This window comes from Lichenostomus cassidix, chromosome 2 (genome assembly GCF_008360975.1).
Source record: "Lichenostomus cassidix isolate B80296 chromosome 2, HeHo_3.0, whole genome shotgun sequence".
Taxonomy (NCBI): domain Eukaryota; kingdom Metazoa; phylum Chordata; class Aves; order Passeriformes; family Meliphagidae; genus Lichenostomus; species Lichenostomus cassidix.
Window position 1 is genome coordinate 22,625,089 of NC_139482.1, and position 26,569 is coordinate 22,651,657.

General features: G+C 40.3%; 1 protein-coding gene and 1 long non-coding RNA gene across 2 annotated transcripts in view; both read left to right on the forward strand.

Moving 5' to 3' along the window:
• CDK14 (cyclin dependent kinase 14) overlaps positions 1–26,569 on the forward strand; it is a 516,637-nt gene that overhangs the window by 386,701 nt on the left and 103,367 nt on the right. The gene's annotated exons all lie outside the window — the stretch shown is intronic.
• LOC146440959 (uncharacterized) lies at positions 2,952–6,623 on the forward strand. Its single transcript, XR_014850381.1, has 3 exons — positions 2,952–3,040; positions 4,857–4,942; positions 6,249–6,623. It is a non-coding gene; the product is annotated as an uncharacterized LOC146440959 (long non-coding RNA).

Sequence of the window (26,569 nt, forward strand, 5' to 3'; positions counted from 1 at the left end):
GGCTCAGAGGTGGAGCAGCCACTCTTTTCCTACTTGCCATGGATAACTTCATGGTTACAAAGCAGAGTCATGATGGGCTTGATAGGAGATGCCGTTTTTGGGGACTTTGTGCTGCAAGAGCTGCATTACAGTGGGCTTGTGGTAGGAGTGGAACCCTGAAAGCCCAGGGGTACTTGGGATGAAGGATTTCTCATGAGGAAGCAGCCGAGCCACAGATTGAAGTTTGTCCTTCAGGCAAACCATGAGACAATTTTGTATGAAGCCTGGCAGTTTTTGGATACACCTTGGACTTCATTTTACTTCAAATTCTTCTCAGATGACTTCTTTACATAAAACTCTTCAGCTTAGTTGGAACTATTACTTTCAGATCAAAAACATTTCATCAAATCATTCTAGACCAGCTCTACCACTGAGTCTATTTGGATTGTGTTACTTTGGGGTTGTCTCAATAAAAGCAGACTATCTAATTTCACTTTAGCTTATAGTTTCTAGCATGTATGTTTGAAAAATGAAACTTCTGTCCCCAGTAAAATCCCAGTTTCAACATTTGTTTCATTTTGGAAATAAAATTTAAAACTATGAACAAATTGGTTTAATTTGGTTTGCATTTAGGTCATCAAGATATCAGAAATGGACTTCAATTTTCCTGTGAAATTGTTCAGATTTTCAAAAATTCTTCTCTGGAAAAGTGCCACAGGCTATTTTTTCTTGTTTCTAATGTAGCCATTCTCTGCTACTCAGAGATTGCTAAAATGAACCCATTCTTTTAAATCAGGAAATGTTATTCCTCCAATGAATTATCTATGAATAATTAAAGATAATTACAAATTTTTGTCCTGTATCTTCTATTCATCCCTTCCACCTGAGCTCTTCAAATTTCCAGCTTAACTTCTCCCATGGAGCAGCCATGGTGATCCTACTGTATATTTTTTTTGGATGGGCAAGAGCACAGCTGGGTCCTTCAAAAGAAGTAGAACAAGAGGAGAAGATGTATGAATCTGAATTTCCCAGGACTCTCTGCATCCTGCATAAGTGACCTGTTTCAGGGTTTCCTCAGGGAGAACTCCACATGTGGCAACTAGACTAATCAAAAATAATGTTGGCAGATGCAGACATGTACCATCACCAAAATAGTTTGACCAGGAAGGAAAATCTGCTGTGTGAACTGTCACTTTTTACTAAGTCACTGTTGCTTCATGAAGTTTTTCCTTGTATGTAACTTACTACTCCATTTCAGTTTTAACCACAGGTCGTTACTCCCTTGTTTTGTAAACTGTCATTTTACTTGATATATTAAACTAAAGGCTAACGATGCTTGCCATTTCTGTAGCATGACTAATGCCTTTGGACTTGAACTTCCAGATAACCTCTGGAAGTATATTAATTTCTGTAGAACCTACAGTGAAGAGGGTTATTAGCATGAAAGCAAAATTTCAGCTCTTTTACAAGGAGGAATTCAGCACATAGTCTGATATACTTATGACTTCAAGAAAGCAACAAAACTGGGGAAGGTTTATTTTTTGTGGTGAAGGTGATGTCTGATTGCTGTTGAATACTTTTCATGTATTTTTAATAGTTAAAATTCAATATTCACTGAAGGATCAAAGCACAACAGGCCAAATATTACTCTCAGATGTATATGTTTGGCTCATACTTTCTCTGGGATCACCTGAAATTTGAGGCACAGCCTTTTGCATCGGACACTTTGTAACCTGGTGGAAATGAGGAGCTGCTGCTCCTGTCGGCAGCAATATCCCTCAGGCTGCTCTCTCAGTGGTACCTTGTGCCTGTGGTACCATGGGGCTGACATGCAGCTTCCAGAGGCAGGAAACAGGCAGAAGAAAGTAATGGATCTTTCTGGGGTATCGAGTTTCTTAGAAATGCCTCAGGTTCACAATTCCTCATGCTAGCTCCTCTCAGCTTCTGCCAAAGCAGCTCCCCCTCATTTCTGCCCCATCCACACCCTCACACCTCCCATCTTTTAATCTGACATCTTCACTCATTGTAACCAAGTCCTGCAGTGCAATCCTGGTGGTGCCAGGCACTGGGGTGTCTGATCTCCTCACGCTCTGTCCTGGGCAGTGGGTGACTGTCTGCTCCTGCCATGCAGCACAGGGGACATGTGCATGACAGCTGTCCCCAGGCCCTATTTCCATACCCAGCACTTCCATCCCACAGGGACTGCAGGGATTTCTGTTTGGGCTAAACACCACTTTTCCTACCACTCCACTTAGTGCACGAGGTCCTGCGTTTGCTGTGTGGGCTGCTCAGACAGCTGCCCCTTGTAAATCCCTCTGGATTGTTGCTGTATTAGCCCAGTGATGCCCAGTGGTTTAAAGAGAGCAAAGCCTGTCTTTGATGTCTATCAACTGGGGCATCCATCTGGGACAAAAAAAAGGCAGGAATTTCACTTCTCCATCTTCCAATGCATATTTAAATGCCTTTTAACTCTGTCACAAGTATTTGTTGGAACATGGCTGATTCCAGATTTTCCTCTCTACTGTAAGCATGGGACTATAAAGTCACTGTGAGAGTCACTTCCTTTCTAATCAAAATAATTTTTAATTTATCCATGAACATTCAAGCAGCAAGAGCAATTTTCCATACATTTATCCCAGACTAACATGGTGGCCAAGTCTCTTGTGCTGATCTTGATTCACATCCCCTAGAGCAGAAAAGGAAATTGAACATGATTTCTCACATTCTAAGTCAGTGTACTAAACCTGTGGCTGTGAACTGAAAGCAGACATCCTCATCATGTTTAGGGAAAGAATAAATTATATGCCTAGAAATTTGTGAGAGTAATGCTGAAAAGACATAGGTTTTGCCTCTCCTGTTTTTGGACCATGGGTTTCTCCTTGTTATATTATCTTCCATTAATTGCATTGTGAGATGCCTGTCAGCATCCCCATGTCATTGAGACAGGGAATGCACTCAGTCCAGGGCTGCAAGTTTCAGTGCCAGGGAGGAGTTAACATCACATTCAAAAGTCTTGTAGCAACCAGGTCCCTTCTGGGATGCTCTTCATGAGCTGGGTTGGGTGAGCAAACACAGAATCTCTTTTTCACTTGTGATTTTTGAGGTCACCTAAAACTGTGGGCTGAGATAGCCAAAGCTCCAGCTTGAAGTGGGCAATCAATGGAGGATGGATGCCTTGCTGCTACTGCTGCTGCTGGAGCAGGAGATGAGCACCAGCAACAGTAGCCCTAAGGCCAGCCTTGCAGACAACATTTGGGATTGATATGGGAATAACGGAGCATGGAAATAAAACTAGGCCAAATATTGAGCGAACATCTGGCATGGGTGCTTTCAAACCATCGTCTGTGCTTCATTCTGCTTGCCAGCACACATCATTAACTTTTAATGTAAAGAGCAAACAAATGTGTTTGTGAGCAGGGTGATTATTCTCCATACATTTTTTTCCATCTCTAAACATGTTAATTATGGGTTACTCTAAAATACTCATTAATGTTAGCATTCTAAGCAAATATTTCTGTGACTTGGAGAAGCTCATGAGGACAGTTTGATTCTTGTCCAAGCATTTGAAGGGCTTGTGTTTATTACACCTAAATATTTATGTGCACCCTGCTGTGCTGTCACCATTCCCAAATGTTCCCAAAGTGTTACTCTATACCACACTCTTCCTCAGTTTCACAATAAGTCTACCATTCAGGATCTTTGTGCAAAGCAGATGGCAATTTTCATCTCCCAGATAAGGAAGCTGCTTACTGTATTTGGAATAAAAATCATTGAGAGGCCAGGAGGACATGCACAAAATTGCCATAATTCAGGAACTGACTCAAATCGGTTTATTCATCACTGACACCAGGAACAGATTTTTCCAGCCTCTGGTATATTCTGATCTCACCGTCAGAGCTATCAGTATACAAACACACAGTCCCAGGATGTAACAGGTTTCAGCTACAATCAGTTGGAATCAGAAGAAAATTCTGCATTTTCGTTGTTCTGAAGTTAATTTTACATAGAGAATTGCATACACAATCATATTCTATAAAGTGAACAAAATATATATGCTCAAGCACCCAAAAAAAGGAAAGGAAATTAAATAGTCAATTAAGCATTTGTGTCTGGAGCTAAAGGCACTTCACAGAAAATACTTTGCAGAAGGTTAAATGGGCTGCAGGTCTTCTCCAAGACTACTAGCACTATTCAGAGCAATATGTGCAACTCTAAAGCAGCAGCTAGTAGACAATACCCACAAATGAAGCTTGTGTTTCTGATACTGACTAGATTTGGAAGTCTGCAATGAGGAAATGGTTTACAAGGAAAAACATTTTTAGGAGCCGTCATTATGAAATACTAAACTAGAGCTCCAGTATTAAATGAAAGGTTTTCTTTCTTTCATAGGAAAGCATATTAAGAAGATTTACATAGGTTTGTACAAAAGTGAAAAGACAAAAGTGTTACTTTCCAGGTCTTCATGATCCCTCAATTAATCAAATTATGCTTATTAAATTTCTGCAGGTCAGAACAATTTTTACACATTCAAGGGTTAACAAAAAACTTTTCAAGTCAGGATAGACCTCTAATATACTAAAGAAATTCTTCTTGTACTTGGACTCCAACAAGCCATGAAATATTTAAACAAAAAAAGCTATTTCCCCAGTTACATGGCAACATTGCAGCTTTAAATATTAAAAACAATAGCACTGTAGCATTCTAAGCAAGTACAAGAGTTCATTGGCACCAGATATCTCTCATCTTCTCTTGCCAGAGTGGCAAAAAAGATACTTTATTATAAAAACAAAGAGAGACTAGTGAGGAATGCACACTCCCCAGATTCCTTCCTATCAGAGCATGGAGAAAGGAAATATCTTTCTGATTTATCTATCTAGGTATTTATATAGCACCATTCTCGAGAGTATCTGGATTTGTGGAGTGAGTAAGGCAAGAGGGACCATTTGCTTGTTATGGGAATAAGGTACATAATCCCCTGTGAGTGTGTATAACCACAGCTCAAGTAAATAGCAGCAATGATAACTTTCCAAAACATGTGAAAAGACATAAATATATATATACAGAAAGCTCTTTGTTCTCGGGTCGAAAAGTGACACAAAAATATGCAAAGAGCTGAGAGTAATAGTTGAAGAGAAATTCATCCATGCAACAGTGATGATGTGTCTTGTTTGTTAAGCTAATCTCTTTATCCCCAGTCAGGTGGGCAGATATTGTGGTAAATCAATTTGGAGGCCAAAAGCCAGAATTAAATATCTCAGGACATGCCTGTTACTGAGTTCAAATAGAGAACCTTCAGCGACAAGCGCAGCAGCCCAAGTGTTAATACAAGACTCCTGGCTTTCTATTTCATCCTAAAGTCTAACTCAAATACTAGTTTTATATTGCCTACTTGGGTTTTGTGGTCTGTGCAGCAGCTTTCCCAGTAATGTATTCTTTGCATCAGTTTCAACCTTCTACCCACCACAGTTCTCATCTTTTCCTCTTCCCTATCTCTCCTTCCCTCACTCCCCTTACTCTAGTTTCTTCTAATTGTTTTCTCACACATTCTAATCTCTTCTAATTGTTTCCTTCTGTCTCCCCCCACAGCCTGCACTGTAAGAGATCCCTTAGATAAACAGATGACAAAAATGAGGAAAAATGCCATAAAGCACAGGTCTGGCTGCAAAAGGACTGTAGTAAGCCTGCAGTTTTTCCTGTAGTAAGCCTGCAGTTTTTCTCAGCTTCTTTGCTCCCTTGGTGCACTTGTTGCCAGATTGATGACTGAGCAACAGAAACACACAAAGTCCCTGCCCTTTGCTCTGTTAGCCCTGAAGGGCAGTGTGGCCAAGGGAGGTGGTTTAACTCCTTTTGTGTGCTGTCAGCACCTGGTTTTTGTACTATAATTGTGTCCCATATGCTGGGACTGAGTGGGAACTGGGCAGCTGAGGAGCCATGCACGCTGATGTCCTGCTAGCTCTGACTATCCCATGGCTTCATCATCCATGGATGGTGGTTAACATGGGAAGGAAATAATATCCTTTTGAAGGACAAATCCAGGTGCTGTAGTACTGATGTCTGGAATTCCCTCTGCTTACATCTTGTTACTGTGACTGATCTGAAAGAGAATAAAGTTCACCCTCTTGTTAGGCACACTCGATCTGTCTCTGTGGGCAAGGGTGGGCAGAGGCAAGCTGCTCTGCCTGTGGCCCAGAAAAAATATTGGCTCCAGATTCATAAAGTTAAAGAAGTCCATCACTGAGCCCTCATTATACAAATGTCTATTTGTGCAGTTTCTGGTCCAGGGCAAGTTCACCACTGCCCAGCTCTGCAGACGGGAGGAGCTTATGCACATCTGCCTGCACCTGTGCATCCCAAAAGAAGTTTGAATGCCTGGCATGGGAAAAGGGGCAGCGAGGGCATGGGAAGTCCTTGCCATTCTCCCTTCATCCATGTGAAACAAGAGGCACTCCCAGCACTGGCACAGAGCTCTTTCTACTGATCTCCACATGTCAAGTTACAACAGCTCCCAACACTGCTTTTCTGTAACAGGGATCAGGAATACCTATCGGTGCTCAAGGATGCTTAAGGCTTTTCATTACAATAAGATGAAGATAAAGGGTGCTATCTACTGCAAACGCGAAGTCTAAGCTGTGAAATCAGCAAAATTTTCCAGTGCTTAAGAAAAAATAAATCAGAAACCAAACTTGACTTTTTCCTTCCAGCTTTGCCTGGAACAGGTCTCATTTGTCAAGGAGCGCTACATAATCACCCCACTGCAGCTTCCAGATTTTCCTAGTACAAAAATAAAAGTATGGAAGGCACCTATCTATAATACTGCAAGATATGAGAGCACAGCCAGTTTGGGAATATTGTTAGCTAGGCCTCATTAATAAAATAAGGCTAATGATTTATTCATATCCAGGACAATAAGAGGACAATGTAGAGCAGTTACATTAATGGTAAGTAGATGCTTTGGGGGAAAAATGTGAGTGCTAATGGAAATTAGTTCTGTCTGCTTCAGTGTTTTGTATAAGACAGCGTGGGTGATTTTTCTGACCAAATCAGTACATTAGGGACACAGAATTCCCTATTCTACATATTAAGATAGGAACTAGGAAATTATTCAGCTCAATGTAAGAATATATTATTACTTCAGTGCTTGAGTAACTCTCTCAATCTCATTTCCCCACATGCAATCTTTTATTCTATCTTTTCACCCTCATTTTCCAGAAGTCTTGAACTTGCTACTGTAATTATGAATGCAGAGATTATTGCTGTGAAAATAACACTCTGAAAATGGTCTGTGAAGACACTATTTGAAATGGTTACTATTTAAAGCTGACTTAGCTCTACTTCTGCTGTGCAAAATTATATAACGTGCCCTTCCAGAACAGTCCTGTAACATTTAAACTAGTGGTGGAAATTTTTTTTTTCACTAGTGTGGATTTTCTGCTCAGAAAGCAGACTATGTGAAATGTGCTTTTCTCCCCACACCCAGAATCCTTGTGCTGATCATCAAGTAAAGTCGTGGAGTTCCTTTAGGCACCTTTGTGGTTATTTGGTCACTCAATAGTGGCTATATTTTATATGGATTAATTAATTCGTTCATTCGGAATTCAGCATAGCCAAAGTGTGAACCTTCAGTTCAGGACAAGTGCCATGCTCCGTGTGTCCCTCTTCACAGCTGTCCAGTACCAGCTGTGAGTCTGGGAGCCACAAGCCCCAGGCTTTTTCAACCATTTTTCTATACCAGATGTAGTGTACATGCTGACAGCTGACCTACAGACTCTCTCTAGGGTGAAATTTGGAACAGGAGAGAGAGTTGAAAGTTGCTGAGATCCCCTGAGGTCCCAAGAGCAAATGCTGGTGGCCTGAAGGGTGGCAGATGAACAACCCATGTGCCCGTGGTGGCTTGAATCACTTTGTTACTGAGCTGCAGCATGAGCACAAACATGGCTAAATACAGGTATTATCTGATGAGCAGTATCTCGTAACTTGATTTTAAAATTGCATTTATGTAAAAAAAAAAAAAAGCAAAGAAGAGATGAATTATGCACTATCAATGACAGTGTTAGGTTACATGATCTAGCACTCTCCTATAGTAATACCACTGATAAAAGAGATGGCTATTTGTCCTCCATATGATAGTCCTCTGTTACTAGTATTTTGAGTATATCTGTACTGGTAAATGAAATGGAAGAAGGTCAGGCAGCTGAGTCCAAGACCTGGCTGCTTGGTCCACGTGCTGGAACTCTGTTTTCATTAATTTTAACGCAAATGAGGTGAGAAACACCAAGCGAAGGGCTAGGTAAGCTACACAGGAGTAGTAAACAAATGTACAATTGTATGTAACCTAACATGTAGCCTATCATGTAGCCTAACACCCTACCTTCTCCAGGCAATCCTGATTTTTTTTCCCCTTGCTTTTTGCCCAGATAATTTCTTATTTACAATGCCATGTCATTCAGAGCTTGTTGATACATAGGTTTAATATTATTTTAAAGAAACTACAAGTTTTGCAAAGCAGTTACAGTTCTTGGTTTTTCTCTTTGTCACATACCTGAATCCATGTTGAGAAGTTCTAAGTGGTAGGTAGTCTAGGGGAAAAAATGGGAGAAAACGGAAACACACACTAGCATGTCAGTATCAGAAAAATCAGATGTTTTGGTGGGGGAGCAAGAAAAGGGTTTTTTCTTTTTAAAAAAATTTTACAGAGATGAAAGCAGAAGGTAAAATTCCATTCTTTGACCAGTTCCAGGGCTTTGTACTGGCGTAGAGGAACTGTCAAATAGCTTCAACCACAATTGTCCTTCTCTTCAAGACTATTATTTCTCTGCTAAGTTTGATGATATCACCCACAAAATTTAGATCCACAATCTGTATTTCACGATATTATTGTGCCTGTACATCAGGTTTTGGGTTAAGCCTATTAATAATTACTGTAATTGCTCAAGCTCTAAAACCAGATTTTCTTTTATATGAAGGGTCTGCCTCTGATCTTATTCTTGATTTATATACCCATAAATCTGTGATGGATTGAGCCTGAGTTGAACTGGCAAAGCGGGGGAGCTGCATGGAGTGCCAGTCAGGCAGTGGAAGGAAAAGAAAAGATGTTAAATTGCTCTTGTGGCTGCCCTGTAAGCCTGTCCTGTAAATTATTGCATCAAAGTCCCAGGAAACTTCAGTGGTAGAAGTCTAGTCTGAAGCCTGTAGTGAGGTCTAACAAATCACCCTGTAATGCCCAGGATGAATGAATGCTTTATGGGCTTTTGAATTGTCTATATTTCACCTCCTGGACAGGTTAATACTATTTCTTTTTAAGCCCAGACAGGGCCAGAGTCTCAAAGATCTCTCTCCTCTACCCTGTGTTGCCTTTTCCCTCTTGCAAGGCACAGGAACAGCCTGCACTTCTCTCCCTTCTGGTAGGTCTTCCCATGGCCCCATTTTCTCACTCATACGCTCAAAGGCATCTGATTTCTATTGAATATTTTGGCAGATCTACTGCTCCAAAGCTTCCCCCACATAGTCTGACCACACTGGATCAAGAACCCTCTCTTATACAGGTGCTGTGCCTCCTTCCTTGTGTGTCCTGCACTGGGCAGATTCATTGCCAGTGATACCTTTCTAGCCTTGATGCCACGTTCTTCAGGTTTCTGCTTGCTGTTAAGCCCAGAGTTATAGACAGAGCTTCTTTCTTGGCATTTGTACAGCCTGTGGTGATGTTGTTTCAGAATATTTCTGTGCCACAAGTGCTGCCAGCCCTGCTCACTAAATGCTTTTTTTCTGCTTTGCCCACCTCTTTCTGTAGATTTCTGGAAAACATCAGGGAGTAACTTAACGTCACCATTCAAGTCCAGGTCTTCCTAGCACTTGACCTTCAGCCATTAAAGTTTATGCTGCTTGTGCTGTTCTCTCTTGTATGTTTACTTCTAACTTATTTTCTACAGACAGAAATGGGTACAGAAACCAGAAATGTGTTACCCTGAGAAGATAATCACCAGTTTCTACTTATAAATGAAACAGGGCTCCTCATGAAGATGTCATAAATTTTATACTAAGGCAGAAAAATTAGGCAAATAATTTTACTTTAATTTTTGTAATGGTACAGAAATTTAAAGGAAATTTTCCTGAGCAGTCATCTCAGGATGGCTACATTTAGCAAGTGGTGTGAATTTCAGGGCTTTGTCTTACACTTATCTACAGTTTTTCAAGATGGCTGCAGCAAGTTTTGGACATGCAAAAGTTTATTCTAAATAATAGCTTTTAAGAAAAGAGTCAGTGCTTTTAATGCAGCAATTAAATACCTACATTGTATAAACTACCCCCATATCCATAACTATTTCCAACCACAAAACTGTTTCTGCAGTTTCCCTGAAAAAAAAACCACCTAGATATTTCATTTCAATCTGTTAATGTTATTTTTTGATTACGTTAATGAACTAACTTAATGGTGTTTATCAATAGTTTTCTTCTTCATGGTTTAGGAAACAAATGTATGTGCAAGGTGCATTATATAAGGCAAATTCAGTAAAAACACATTGACATTTGAATGCACTTACAAAGCAAATTAATGCAGAGGCAGGCAGAAAGCAGAAAGGTAGCAGTATAAGAAACCTGAATGTGAAAGCATCAAATTCAGATAAATTGAGCCATTTCACCATGATCAAGACTGTACACAAATGTACAAGAGGAATGTCTCTCTCTTTCCCTCCTCCCCACCCCACTTCAAGGCAGTGGCACCCAGGGAGCTCAGGACTGAGGTGCAGTTTAAAGTTCAGTGGCTGTGCAGAGCCTTGCTCTAAGTGGTCAGTCCTCCTCTTCATCTACTTATCTGCAATTCCAAATCAGTAAGATGTTCTATATGACAGCCAAGGAAAAGACCAAATTTGTATTAATGTCTTGGGTACATCCTGACACTGTTGGTCGTCTTGCATGCTGTGGAGGAGCATGGGGAGGGATATGGTGTCTGTCTGCCTCGCTGTGCTTTAGTTACCCCCTCACTTTTCTGTGCTGGAGGCTGCAAGGATTTTGACCCGACACCACAGGCTTTCTGTCAGCACCACAATGCTCACATGGTATCTGGATAAACTGATCTAAATACAAAAGCCTGTCCCTTGGTATAAATAGAACTGTCACAGCAGATCAGTTTTATTTACGTCAAATTAAACAAAATTCTGCCTTTTGGCTGAGAGTTAATAGCTTTCAGCCAAAAGCAAATTCTTACCTCTGAGTTATATAAACCCCCTAAGTAGGCTGTTTATAATACAAATACTAACAGGCATGCAGCTTCTATGCAGTGGTGCTTCCAGGTAAAGCTAGCAGAAAGATCAGCTAAGTATCACAGCAATAGCAAAATGATGCTTGGTGGTGGATATGAGCTCCTTACAAAGCCCTGCAAGGAGGCACCAGGCTGAAGGCTGAGGCTAGGAGACATTTATTTTTAGGCTCTTGGTTTTTAAGGAGAGCAAAGGAACCGAGAGGGGAAAACAGTGTCAACAGTTCACACAGATTTGCTTTTCATGTTTGGGAGAAGCTGAGCTAGACTGAAACTATAACTATGATGGGATTTAAGAGTAGACACAATAAAGGCATCCACAATCTATACCTGTAACAAGGAAGGTCACTTCTAGGAGTTTTTGATGTAGTGAAACTTGAAAAATATATTCATTTTTGCCCAAAGGCAGAGGCTGGCATGGCAGCTTGGGGACCACAATGGTAATTGTTCCTAAGAGGAAAAAGAAAATGTTCCATAAAGTTCCAATTGCCTTTAAAAGAAAGAAACATTTGAAGGACTCTTCGGTGCTGTTCCAGGTTCAGCAGAAGGAAACCTCTCACATAGGGCTGCTTTCATCTGCAGGTGTTGCCGCAGTCAACACAAATTGCTGGAGAGAGGAGGTCAGGGGTGGAGGGAGGTGTTACTGTGACAGCAAACCAAAGCTGGGAAAAATGGAGTTTAAAAACCAAAATGTACCATTTTTTGTAGAGCACTGAGGAGTTTAAAATCCAAAAAACAGAAAAAAGGGGAGAAGTGGCAAAGAGACATCGGTAAGAATTTTTTTCTGGGAGGTTGGTCTTTATCAGTTATTTTGTTGCATTGTTGATTAATGTAATTGAAGTATATATAACTGAAACAGAAAGGGAAATAAGACTTCTTCAGGGACCCATTAATTTCTTAAGGATAAAGTGTTTGAAGGTTCAAAGGCTTTGTAAAGCTTATTTTAAATTTAAAATTTCCATTGCCAAGGGATTGATTACCATTCTTGCTTTAGCTTTGTCAAACAATAAGTTGATCCCAATCCTTTCAAAGTTTTATGGTGATGTACATACAATATTCAGCTAATTGTAAGAGAGGACTATCTTCTATGCTCAAGGACAGCTATTTCAAAAAAGGTCTGCAAATGTTCTTTCAAATGTTTGAAATCTTGGAAACTGCAGCACTTGGATCCACTGTTGGAAGTCACAGTATTTTGAGGTATCATAATGACTTTTGAATATATCTTCTCATTGGGAAAATTATGTAACATCATATATGTCAACATTTTGGGGTATGTGCAATACTGGATAATAATGCAATTTCAAGCCATTTAATAAAAACTACATCACTCTGAAAAGTGCTCTTGTGGCAGGCTGAGACTCCTGTTATTCTGTTAAGCTTTTTTTGTTTAATGTGACCTCATCAACCTGACTCATTTCTCTCTCCTCTGACTTGTATCCAGGTTTGTACATGTCCTGAAGCAGGGACAGATTTTCCTCTTCCTGTGACAACTACTACAGTGGGACTCTCATTTTAAATGGCAAAATTCCCATCATAGCAATAAGTAAAGGGTTACTTTATTTTGCTTATCTTGTGAATAAATTGGCAGAGAGTAACAATTCAGGCACATGTACACACAAAAACAGGAATGCTTAAAAGCATTCACATAAAAAATGTAGTCAAATAATTATTTTTTGGTTTCCAGAATTTTGATCTTTCAAAGAAAACTCAGATACTTGCTTTCAAATATTTTTCTTTTTTAAATGCAGGTTAAAGCTCATGTCTCATTGGAAAAATAATCTTTCATTAAAACAAATGAACAAACTTGTCAAAACTATCAAGATGATTTGTTATTTCTATTATAGCAGTAGTTAAAGACCTCAACCATTTTTTCTAGTCAAATCAAAATGATTTATTTGGTATCTTACACTTCACTCAGTAGGACTACAGTTCACTCTGCCATGTAGTAATTTCTAAAGCTTCACAGTACATTAAAGGAGGCTCTTTCAAAATAAAAGCACATCTGGAGCATTTTTTAATCAGAAGAAAATATTACTGCTTACTCTTAGTTTTCTACTCTCCAAATGTTGTAAAATGGAGCTGTTATTAAAGATGGTGAGATGAAATTGGCTTGAGCTGTAAACTGTGTTTATGCACTCCAATTTTGGATGGGTATCATGTGTCCTGACTCTCCTATCTGACACAGAGGAATTGGATTCTTGAGGCAGGAAGAGATGAGGACAGCAAAGGAGCCAGTGACATAAAATGTTGTCAGTTCTTGAGATTTTATTACAAGTATTAAAATATTTGATATTTTTCTTAAAGCCTCATCTGTGTAAAGAAGCTGTTAATGGCAGCCCGAAGTTCCATTTTAGGAAAAAATGTGTAGGCTTCATGATTGCATTCACTGGCATGACTCTGAAAACTCAAACCCAGAAGGCAAATAAAAAGCATCAAAATAAGCCATTTTGAAACAAGATTTTAAGGCTCTCTCCTGAATTTAGACAATCAGTTCACAGTATCTTTGGTGCTAGTAATTGGTAGCATTTGCCAAAACTGCACCGTGTGCGTGGATTGGAGATGGAGAGAGCAGTGGGGCCAGCAGTGCCTGCTGGGGAGCCAGAAAAGGAGCCCTGAGACACATAACGCTACCTCCATGCATCAGAAAGACTTTTATGCTTTTATGTTTTTGTCATTTTTTCAGCCAGACTGGCTAGAAACTGGTTGTTTAAGCCACTGGAAGTTCAGAGCCTGAGGAAGGCAATGCTCCTGCGTGTATTCCCTGGGAAGTCACCCTGTCATCTGGAGGTGGAGGGAGGCAGTGTAAGTCTTTAAAGATATATTAAATAGGCAAAGTCACTGTTTACAGTCAAAAGCTGCTTTTTAAGATTTCATGAGTTCTTTATTTAAAGACAAGCAAACAAATTCAGGTCACCTCTTTATCCTGCTTAATTTAGGAAGGCAACTCTTCAAGCAGATTTTCCTCCTCTGTTTTTCCTGCTGGAATCATCATCATCTTGGGCACTGAATCAGGAAAAACAAGAAAGAGGGAAAGGCTGAATATGATTAATCTGATTTCTTATATGAATCTGTCATAACAAGGTATCCCACAGTGCATTCCAGTCCCTCAGCACTGCTGCAAGACACACATCTCACCTGATGACTCTCACAGAAAGCCCCACAGCAGGATAAAGGGGGAAATAATTCTTTTCACCTATAGGAAAAATTTTAAAACCCCATCAGAGGCTGTGTGTTTTTCTCAAGTTTTCACCGTTTTTCCTCAGCAATAGCAATGTATCATCAAGTTTGCTGGGATAAATCATAGCTGGTCTCGAAAGCATAGCCCCCACCTCACTGGGGAGCCAATGATGCCCTGATGAATGACTCATCCACCCTGCTAGCTCTCTGTAATGAAGAGCATTTGCGTGGGCAGCTATGTCCATAGTGACAAAACTACGTTATAGAGGAGCACAAATAATAGCTCCTTGCCATAGGCAGCTCGTGGTGTAAACTAAGGGAATACACACAGCTCCAGCATAGCAACAGGCTGGGGGGAAATCTGAGAGGAGGGAACAGGAGGAAATACTGTTCCTGGAAAGTATGTTTCACAAATAGAGCAAACAGTGTGTTTCTCTAATTCCTCATGAATCTTCCAGGTTAACTCTGACGCTAGTGGGGTTGCTGCTGAAGCAAGTTAACAAGAACACAGAAAAAATGTGGTTTGTGGTTGGAATTTCAAAGAAATAAAAGCAGTGCATTTTTGGCCAGGTGCAACTTGCTGTTTAAACTCTTCTGCTTACTTTCACAGCAAAATTTAACTGGTATGGCCTCATATCCTGATGGTAGCTTGGTGAATCAGTATTGTTTGGGGATCATGAGCTCATTTCAGTTTCACCTCAAATCTCCAAAACGATGTCTATAAATTTAATACTTGCAGTCTGAGCTCAGATGGCTCCTTTCTGATGATAAGGGGTGATTGGGGGTCTGCAAGAGCAGGGCAGAAGGCATGGAGAGGCACACTGAGATGGCAGGGAGAAGCAGGCAGGATGCAGCTCTAATATATATACATATATATATCCCCAGCAGCACAGCTGCAGCTACATGTGAGCTTATGCTGCTGCTTTTTGTTCTCTCCTAAACAGCAAGTGAGCCTTGTGTCTGTAACTAACAGCGAGAGCTGTGTGAACTCTGGGTATCAGCACCAGCAGACCAGTGTTTGCTCAGGGTTTGTCAGTGTCTGGATACAGAGCAGTCCTGCAGGAACAGGACAACCCTTTGGTCACATGCACATCTTCTCGTGCATGCCACAGAGCTCTGTGTGTCTGGGAATACAGGCTGTGTCTGCAGTGCTTGGAGAAAGTGCCTGTGAAAGTGGGCCAGTGGGAAGCAGTCAGGGATGGGAGAAGACAGAGGCTGGCATGGAGGATGGAGAAGCATCAGCTCTTCTCTTACAGCAAAGTACAGGGGCAGACACATGAGGAACAAACCAGGACACATTGATGCATTGTCTTACACAACTTCTCCCTTGAGTTATTCAGCTGTGTGCTGCCTGTTGCAATAGAAAGGGCCAAACTGTCCCTTTCTATACTGCACCTGTTCTCATGAAAATAGCAAAGTACAGTTATAGCTGAGCTGAAATATTCATTGTCCCTCTGAACAAAAGAAGAAAAAAAGAGAAGCCTTCAGAGAATTCTTAAACTCCAAACTGTGTACCCATGCTCACTTCAGTCAGAACCTGAACAAACCTTCCTTCACAGCAACTCATGTGACAGCTATCATAGGTGAATGGTGCTTGCTACAGCATCTGGTGAATGAAAATACACAAAAGCCTTCATGTATTTTAGTACTAAGTCTGATTTTACTGCTTGACTCTATTCATTTGACATTAAACCCAAAAAGGGACCACCCAGCAATTATATTCCACTCGCTCAATGATAGCAGAAGTGATCTTTGGGTGATGGCAGAGGTATCTTCAACCACCCCTGTCTCACCTGGAAGTAGCAGTCTGTTCTTTCCCACAGCTCAGCTGGCAGTGCACTTACCCAAACTGCAGGAAAACAAGATGCAGGTACCTTTCTGAGCAGATTTTTACCCACATTACAAAGGATTTCCTGCCCTTTTGGTGGGGGTGGTCCTTCCTTCTAAAATTTGCACATTCACCAGGCAAAAGAGAGAGAACAATTCTGTGTTGTAATGATCCCTGTGCCAGTGCAGCACTTGTGACTGTGCTATTTACATTAAATATCCACAGAAGTGGAGCTGGAATCCAAGTCTCAAACAGCCAAGATCTACCTGTGAAGTTCTAGAGACTTTCTCAAATTTTGCCAGCTGCAAAGGTATCCCTTGTCATAGATTATCAAAAGAACTAAAAGATAAGGCAACTTTAGTGGCATCAGTGTTAGGGTTGAAATCACACAAACAGCAGAAGAAGCCAGAATGGGTCTTTTGAGTCCCCACTGACACCAAGTGGGTGGATTAGATGTCCAGCGTGGTCCCCACACATCCCATGGACACCCCTCTGTGGATATAGTCCTTTGCTTTAAGGTATCTCTTACATTATGGCATTTTATAAGTTTCCTAAAACAGTACCACCTGTGATCTACACTAGTCTAAGCATTTAATGACTTGGCTAAACCTTCATAGCTAATAGTTAAATTGCCAAATGCTCCATAAAAAAAATATGCAAACAGTTTGCCAGTTAATCATCTATCATAAATGGACTTACGCAGCTGCTGAGATATATAATTGCTGTTTCATCAGGGTTGGTACTTTATTTACATAATTCCCTTACTGATTTTAACATAGATTTTTTTTCAGGGAAATACGGAGAGTGAGAAATGCTAACATAATGTCTCATTAAATGCAGCATGTTAAAGAGACAGTTCTGGTCACAGCTGGTGGATAACAATAGTGAGTTTCTTTGATGTATTTTGAAAAATAATTGAAGTTTGTGTATCTGTATACTTACATATCTACATATATATGCACACGTTGTTATTTACTTATACAAGGTATTTGTATGTAAAATAGGCCTACAAATGTTTGTGTTAACATATTTAAATTAAGATCTGTTAAAAGTGCAGAAAATAGGTCCTTTATGCAAGTGAGAAAGATAAAACATGAGCAATAAAATATAAATCAGCATTTTTTTCTTTGATTCTGTTCAGTATTTTTGATTAAAGGGAATATCAGCTGCAGATAGAATCCAAGACATACAAATTAATATGTTTGCTGGCAGAGCATATTCAGTGGTTTAGTGGGGGTGTGTTTTTATTCTTTCTGGTTTTGTTTCCTTAAAAAAAAATTCCAGTTCAAAATGTAATGCACACCTCACTAGTGTTTTCTAGTGAAAGTGTTAGAAAAGAGTGATTGATAGCTTTCTGATTTTATGTCACCTTTTCTTTGTCAAGCTCTAGAGAGCAGACAAAATTTCTCTAAGCCTAGAAAATTTTAATGCTAAAATGATAGCTTCCACAGTTGTAGAAATAACAGTAGAAAGGAGAGTACCTGCAATACCCAGGGCTGCTTTCCTTGAAATGTTTTATTTGAATGGAAGCCCTGCACATACTGACTGGATATTGACAGTATTTGTATTAGAGAAACAAGGATATTGAGAATAAAAAAATTTAGCATGTGGGTTGTAAGTGGTGAAGGTTTATGGGGCTTTTTGTGTTTTGGGTTTTTTTTTGTTGTTTGTATTTTTTGTTTGTGGGGATTTTTCCCCCCTCCTCCCCATCATTCTCTGTTCTGTTTTTCTAGATCTAGGTGCAAAAGACAGGAATAGGTTCTAGAAGACTCCTTGTTACTTTGGGTGTTACATTCATGCCTTTGAGAAGGGTTAAACTCTCTCCTTTGATAATCGTGCTATAAGAAAACTACAAAATGTCAGTACTCTCCAAATTTAGCAATAGGGTTTACTGGCTTGGTAAGCTCCATCTTTTGTGCAGGTCTGGACTTTGGAGATATTTATGAGGAAGATATGTCCATTCCTCTATTTTGCCTCTTCTCTACTGTTTTCATTTTGATTCTTGAACTTCTATTAAATTATATTCAGCACAATGCCAGAAGAAAAATATTGGAAAACGTGCTTTATTTTACCAAACAGTAGAGCCAATAGCTATGCTTTTTCTTCCCTTCCCTTACCAAAGCTTTTTGATTTTCGACAGAAAGACCTCTCTTTCAAGTGCTAGGTAAAAGCAGTCTGCAGTCCCCAACTGATTTTTGCCTCTTAGCTATAAAACATAATTTCAGCTGAAGCTGACTTCTCTACATCTACCAACACTGGACAGAGATCATCAATGTTTCACTGTCTTTCGGTCATTGTAATCTGACATGAATTTAAAAAAGCAATTGAGTGGAGGGCACAGAATACTGTGTTTGTATCTGGATTTCCCACATACCTAACTTTAACATGCAGGTCTCTAAGTTTCATGCCTGTAAGGTCAAACATTTGACACTAGAGAACAATGCTGGAGTTGGCTTGATTTGACTTTAATCTGGCCTCTTTGAAAATATTCCTCATGACAGTCTTTAACAGTATGATTGTTATGCTTGTTTTCTTCGCACAGGGTCTACAACTGTACTTAACTTGCTGCTGCTGTTTCAGGTTCCATGTATTTGCATTCCTGAAAATCTGGGAGGTTTTTTTCTTCTTCTCTCCTTTGATCTCATGAAAACATCACCTCTTCCTTAAGAACCTGGGGACCGTTTTACATGATCAATAACATTACAAGATAAAAAAGCAGCTCTTTGTGATTTTGTTTGCAAAGGAATACGTTTGTGATTCATGACAACAAAATGAGAACCATAGACTTGAGAATGTCCTGTAGTGCCTCATGTGACCCAGGAGACATTTTCCATGTCTGGATGAAACAATCCTTCACAATTCCACAAGCCCTTCCATGCAAGAGCTTTCATGCTCTGAGCAATGGCCATCCTCTGTTCCAAAAGAGTCAGGGTGCCCACAGAAAAATGAGCATGTGGTCACTTCTTGTGCAGCCCTGTCCTCTCCCACGAGTAGCAGGAGAGCAAAGGGAGATCTATAATACAACCTGACTCAGGCATTTCCCATCTCTTCAGTACTTTGCAGTCTTGGTGTCCTTTTAACAGTAGTCTAATTTAATTCCTTCCCTTTTTATAAAATGTAAAGCTGAAAATGTCCAAGTCATTGTCCATATCATCTCAGGAGGGTTAAAAATCTCCAGGTTTCTGGTAGTGGGTATCTTGAAGCAACCAATGGCAATAGCATGCCGTTTGAGCCATCTCCTGAAAGGACTGCCACGCTGTTTCCATCACTGGTTTCCCAGGCATTTGCTGATAGCAGACAGTTGAGGATCAGGTCTCAGGTCCTGTGCTGGTGGAAGCGCTCCCCTTTCATCCTTCCTCCCCATTTATCTCTGGCACCTTTGCTGCCTTCTCCTGCCACTTGCCTTCTCCCTCTTGTGCTCCTGCCTCTCATTAGTCAGAAGTGATACAGGCAGCAGCTGGAGTCATGGGGAGGACTTCTTTATCCAGTGTGCTCACACATGCTGGGGCTTTAAAGTTATAGAGCTGGCAGTTGGAGCAGTTTGCATTGCTGAGCCTCTCAGTCCCCGTCTGAACTAGTCCCTCCTGCACCCACATGGACAAAACAATGCCTTTTCCTCCCTTAGCCTCATTCTCAGAGCCAGAAGAATTACTTTTGCTGAAAATTTCTCCTAGAAAATCAGCCACAGCCACAGCATGATTTTCTTCAATGCCAAAAGATGGTTAAAAAGTAAAAGTTCTAAGTAGGTGCAAATAAGATCTGCCAGCTCCAATAAAAAGTTATAGACAGTGTGGGCTCATCTCTCCTGACCTGCCCAAGCTGCCAGGTACTCAGGGATTGATTGACTACCAGACTATTACAAAGTAAGTCCTCAAGATGAAGCATGCACTTGTGGATTTATAGGTCTGGCAGCCAAAATGTTCTAATTTTATTTTTCTTCACAGGGCAATGATTTCACTCCTTTCAGTTTTTCAAGAAGTAATATGGACTTGAACCTTAGAGTCCTATCTCTTTTATTTTTTTCTTAAGCCACTGGGTCAAACTCTGTCCTTTAATGTACCCACCAAGTCCCACTAATGTCAGCTTTCCTTCAGAGGATGAAATAATATGATTTAGTCCCAGAAAGCAGACCTCAAAGTCAGAGGCTTTTATAAGCATGCTTCTTAGACCAACGGCTTTAGCAGGTGGATTCCAAGGATTTTATTATGAAGAGCTTGACATGGAGTGAAAACTCTGAGCCATGAGGACATGCCCTTTCTCTCTGCCAGGCTGTCATCAGATGTGCTGAGCTACAGGTCCTCTGCCTTTGTTCCAGCTGATCCTGGTGGTGGTTTATATTTTTTACAAGGGGCAAATATCTTTTACAGTAAATATTTTTTTTCTAGAATTAGACAATGGTAGACATTTGTAGCACTAAGAAAAGTGTATTCAGAATAAAACAAGTTTAAATACCTATAGGTCACTCAAGTGTTTATATATGTTAATGAGGGAAAATACTACTTTATAATCAACACCATATACTCTATTAGGTTCTTGCACACTAGACTGTTAGCTTATCTGTAGACTCAACAAATTTCAAGGTATGTTTCTGCTAGTTTACGAGGGCTGATTTTACATTAAATGCTTTTAAGCTGTTATTTATTACTTTATGCACCTGTGCTAATAAAAACAACTTTCCTCAAAAAGTGAGAAATAGGTCCTAGCTTTGACCATTACCATTGCTACAAATAATATTCAATACGAAACTTCTGAATCATAAATGGAGTTAATATTAAATGATTTTCCTTTTTTCTCTCCCAGATCTTTTTTATCATTTAAAATTTTGTCAGATTTCTACAGGCCACCTGCAAAGAACACATCTCAGGTTCTTGTAGAGCTTAGTGGAGATTGAAAAGGTACCAAAAATTCTGTCTGACCATTTTCTGTCAAAAGTGCTTTTCCCACCAGCTGATGAATACTGTTTTATAAGTTCTTGTGATGTTTCTTGTGAGAGGTGACTATTCTGTCTGTCTGTACACAGAAGTGTTTGGCAGTGTAAGCTGGACCCTCAGCCATTTCAGCGAGATCTGAAGAGCTTTATGAGCTCTTTGCTTCAAGGCTGAATTCCCCTAGCAGTGCACCTTGAATAAATGCACCTTGTGTCAGGTCATTGTATTTCCCCTGAAAAACAGCTGATTTTGTTTGTCCCTCACTTTGTGGGGAACTGAGCTCCAACTTCAGCAGGCAGAAGAACATTTGCTGTCTTCTAAGGAACGGTGTTGTTTGCATTAAACTATTTTTGTAAGTAGGGGGTTGGGCCCTCTGTCTGTGAGAAAATGAGAGGGTTCAAGGTGGCCCAAGAAGGAATAAGTGTTGCTTAGGGTTTTTTTTTTAGGCAAAGCTGTTGCTAGAGTAACTGCTGAGCAAGGTGATGTTGCATGGCATGAGAAGCTGAACACAGGTTTGTGGCCACCAACCCTCATTTGCCAGGAGGAGTCCTGAAGGAAGATTAAACCCATCATTCCCCCCAGCTTTTGTTTTTATTTAATCCTGCTCTGATTTGCAGTCAGACCCCTTCTACAGTGCCCTCCCTCATTGCCTTAATTTTTCAATCTTACAATAACAATAAAAGCAGTTATAGAGCCTGGTGAAAAACAGATGTAATCCTCATTCATTTGCCTCCCTGTGCAATCAATGCCTTACCTGAGGTTGCAGGTTTCAGAAGACATTAAATATGTTCCTTTACAGTTGTTCAGGAGGGCTGGGAAGATATATTTCATACTGTTTCATCATAGTGTTGTTCTGTGACAGACATTTCACACCTCAGCATTTTCTAGGACACAACACAGATGCTCAGCAGTGAACCCTCTCTGGGGAACATCTCCTAGTGACACAAGTGAAAAAGCTGTGGGTTGGGGCTCACCAACAAGGCAAGAGGAATGGGACATTATCAGCACTCACAATTCTCAACAATAATGGAAAAACACAATTAATTTTGTCGAAAGCATTGTGAAGATATAGCTAGAAATTGCAGTTTAAGGCATGGGATGCTTTGTATTATCTATCATTAGAATACATTACTGGCTTGCTCTTTGCTCTGACATGGAAAGTTATACTCTTCATGTCTGATATGATCTTGCAGCTATAGGCTGTAAGCTGCAGGACTCTGTGAATGTGCATGTCTTCAGAAAGCAGACACTCCCCAAAGAGCTCACCTGTGTCCAGATGCCATTTTTTGCTGTTGTTTACATTCTTGTGCAGATAATATTTATGTGAAGGTAGAAAAAAAAGAAATGTTTTGTTGAAATTGTAGATATTCAGGGTGAGAATTGGTTTTAAGAATTACTCCAACCACCTTTCTGTCCTTTCCATCCTCCCCATCCTCCAAAACATGCTAAATGCTTGTGTCAATGTCATACCTGCTGCTGGAGATTTTGTGCAAATTTAGTGTTTCCATTGTCAGTATTATAAAATCTTTTCCATTACTAGAGGTGATTTTTGTGCTGATTGTCAGAGAGAAGCTTTTATTCTGCAGCCTCATTGCCTTGTGTTCAGCAGCACAATCCTTAGGCTCCATCTGGCAGTTATTCTGTAAGCCCCCAAGCACTGTGACCCACAAGAAATGCTTCATAAGCAGCTTGTTGGTGTCCTGCTCTCCCTTGTGGCTGCAGTGGCTGCAACTTTCTGTGGCACAGCTCTGGTCACAGCTCTGGCACTGGCCCTGCAGGGCAATCCTGGCCTCCCACAATTCAGTACTGTCTGCACCAGCTTGAGTTGTTATCTCATGGATTATGGAATGTTAGAAGGATTCCTGACTTTGAGCCCCAACAGGACAAAGGGAAAGAAAAGCAAGGGAAGAAAATTCAGGTGTTCTTGTATCAGCTCACTTTTCCTTTGCCACAGTGTAAAAACACTGCTGCATTTACCAGTGGGAAAGCAATGCAATCTCTTTTCTGGCATCCACACTGTCCATCTTGCCTCTCCTGCATGTGCCAGTGTGCCAGGCAAGCCAAGCCTGCTTGCATCCTCTGGAGACACACTCAGTTCATTCCTTTTCAATACCATCAGAGCTGCTGTTGCCAATGCTTTAATGGGTTTTAAAACATCTCACTTTTTTCCCCCTCAATTCCTTCTACACTTCCTGGTTAGGGATTGAATTAGAACTACTGAAATGCTTCCCAAGAGTTTTCCAATAACACATTGATGCATTTCCAAGATTTCACTGCCAGTAGGAGTCAGATGAAGTTTGGGCCAATATCAATGTTTACAGATTCTTGAGTGAGCTGAACTGAATTTGTCAACCTGAGCTGTCTGATATTCACTGCAACACCTGTCTATACAAAGACAGTTTTAGCTCTCTTGCACTCATGACTTCTTATATCTTGTCAGTCATTATGGCACACCTCTCACATTGGAAGGTCTCACAGAAAACTTGTCTTTGATCATGTGGAATAGTTGTTTTTTTAATGGGAAATTAAGGCAACAAAAAGTACCGAGTGTGACTCACTTGCTTAGTTATAAATATCTAAAATAGGTCAGAGCTAAAACTCTGCTCATCACCCTGGGGTCCTTTGCTAGCCTAGGGAGCAATCCACCTCACCCCAAAGCAGGTGTCAGACACCATCCAGGTCAGCAGGTCACAGCAGTGCCCCCTTTCTCTGCTGGCCACCAAGACAGGACAGGGTATCCTCCTGCTCAAGGGTGTGGGTAAATTACACAGTGAGACGAGATAAATACTGAAAATTAAAATTTTTGAAAGCTGTCTTCTGGTAAAGGATATGGTGAGTCAGTACACTGGGAAGCAATTAATAGAGATTCATTGGGGATTTATTTCCTCTCCCGCCCCCTTCCTTTTTTTTCTGTCCTCAGTCATATAGCTATAAATAGAGATGAGCAGTTGAGTGCCTGAAGCAGTCATTTATCAGCGTTATCTCACTGAAGAGTACCATTAATTTCTGTATTAAAAATGCCAATTGATTGTAATTTTCTCATTGTTACTGAACAACTGCAAAACATTTATTAATTCGTGAAGTGGAATAAACAAGCAGATAGCAGCCATACACACTCACCACATTAATCTTCCAGACTGTGGCAGAGAGAGGGAGAAATCTTCCTGCAAGGGTGGATCTGAAGGATTAGTTCATTTTAGATCACACATCACAGATTATCTCTTTTTCATTTTACGAACTTCATTATGGGAAACACCAATTAGGAGCCTGCTGGTGCTGCAGGGCTGGGTCATGGCAACCTGTGCCTCCTGTTCCCACCACTGATGTAGGAGACACCCAGGGCTGAAATGATACTACACAGACAAGGAGAGCCCTCCTGAGCATGGTCTTGTAGAAGTTTCTTGTATTGTCTTCACCGAGGAAGAAGGGCCTGGATGTGTGTGAGCCTGAGGAGGGTGGAAATTGAGGAGGGTGGAAATTTCCCTAGAGGTCAAACAAGCATGGTAAAGGTACTCTGACAGTTAAAACAATGTTCCTTATTGCTCCTTGTTGCCCCTTGTCTGCTATAGCCTCTCCTTCCTCATATAACTCATTGTCGAAAGGCAAATCTAAACCCCAGTGGAATGCAGAGGAGACCTAAAGTGAAACTTGTATGTTGAGATAAGAATAGTGTAATAAAAATTAAAATAAAGTAAAATACAATGATGATGGTAAATCATAATAATAATGCTAATAGAAAAGGGGAAACCATATTATGTATAATGCAATTGCTCAGAACCTGTTGATCAACACCCCTTCCTGAATTCAGATCAGTCACCATTCTGGGCAAATCTCCCCAGTTTATATACTGGGCATGACTTGTTATGGTGTGGAATATCCCTCTGGTCAGCCTGGGTCACCTGTCCCAGCTATGCTCCCTCACAGTTTCTTTTGTGTACTTCCTTTCCAGCAGAGCATAAGACAAGGAAGTCCTTGACTAAGGATAAACAGGACTTAGAAAAAAAACTGAAAAACATCAGTGTGTTATCAACACCATTCTCATTCTGAATCCAAAACACAGCACTGTAACAGCTCCTGAGAACAAACTCTGCCTTAGATGAAACCAGGGCACAACCTTATATAGAAAATTGCCAACAATTGCAGTCATTGTAAGACAAATTCAAATATGTATTGGCAGAAAGGGCTGCTGAAATGAACAGGGAAATCAGGTCCTTGTAGCAGAAAAGTTGAAAAATCTGGAGTTACTGAGCTTATATCTGCCGGAGCCAGGAAGGCTGGGTCACACCTTTTAGCATTACTGACTGCATTTCAGTGCCCCTTTTGGATTGTGGCACTAGGCACTTCTTTCCCCTTCTCTTTGGGGTCCAGCTGATCAGCTGCAGGAGGTATCAGCTGGATATCCTGGGATGATGGGTAATGTGTCCTGGCATCATGTGTGGCAAGAGGAGGAAAAGGATTACCCTGAGTTAAGAACACAGAGTGAAACAACTTCCAAAAGACTGTAGCAGGGGCCTCCTATACCCTATTCCACTAAATGTTTCATGACACATACCAGTCGGTGGACTGGTCCTTTATCTGGCCAAGTGGCATTTTTCCAAGTTCATTTTGATCATTGCTGTCACTTTTGACACCCCTCAGAAGACACCTTCAGTCCTCATGCTGCTTATCATTGAGGGCCTTCTACATTTTTTGGTAGGAGAATCATCTAAGCTAGGAAAGAAGCAAAACCACAGGGTTGTAACAAGAAATCACACATCAAATCTCTATAAGTAGTATTCACTTAATTTGTAATTACTTAACAGAAAACTCAGGCAAGTAGAAAACCACGTAAACAATATGTGGCACTGCATAGGAGTAAAAGCTGTTAGAATGTGTACTGTTTGACAAAAAGTAATCTTAAAACATTAAAAGAAAAATTAAGAATATGTGCAGAAAGATTCCAGAGGCTCTCTAGACATAAAGACTGGCACTATTTTACACAACTGGTAGCCAGCTGAGTTTTTAAACAAAATGGAAGACTAATGAGAAGTATTTTTTAATCACTCTTTGTTTTTTCATATCCTTTTACAGCTTCATATCCTTTAACAGTTATCTTTAGTTTCATAATCCAAACATTCTAAGTTATTTGTACAATTTTAAAATATAGACTTGCTCTAATTTAAACAAATCAGACAGCAATCATAGCCCTGCATATACATTTTACATTCTTCTGTCTATTTTAATGATAGTATCCAAAATAAAAAGATAATAACTACATTTTCAAAAAAGAGCACCTTCAGAGGTCTATGAGCTAGTAAAAAGTTGAGTTCCTGTGTTCTTAGCAAACACAAAATAGAAATTATTTAGGATTACCAGTATTCTGTAAGAATATACCTTGTTTTGGTCCTTAAAGGCAGGAAAATA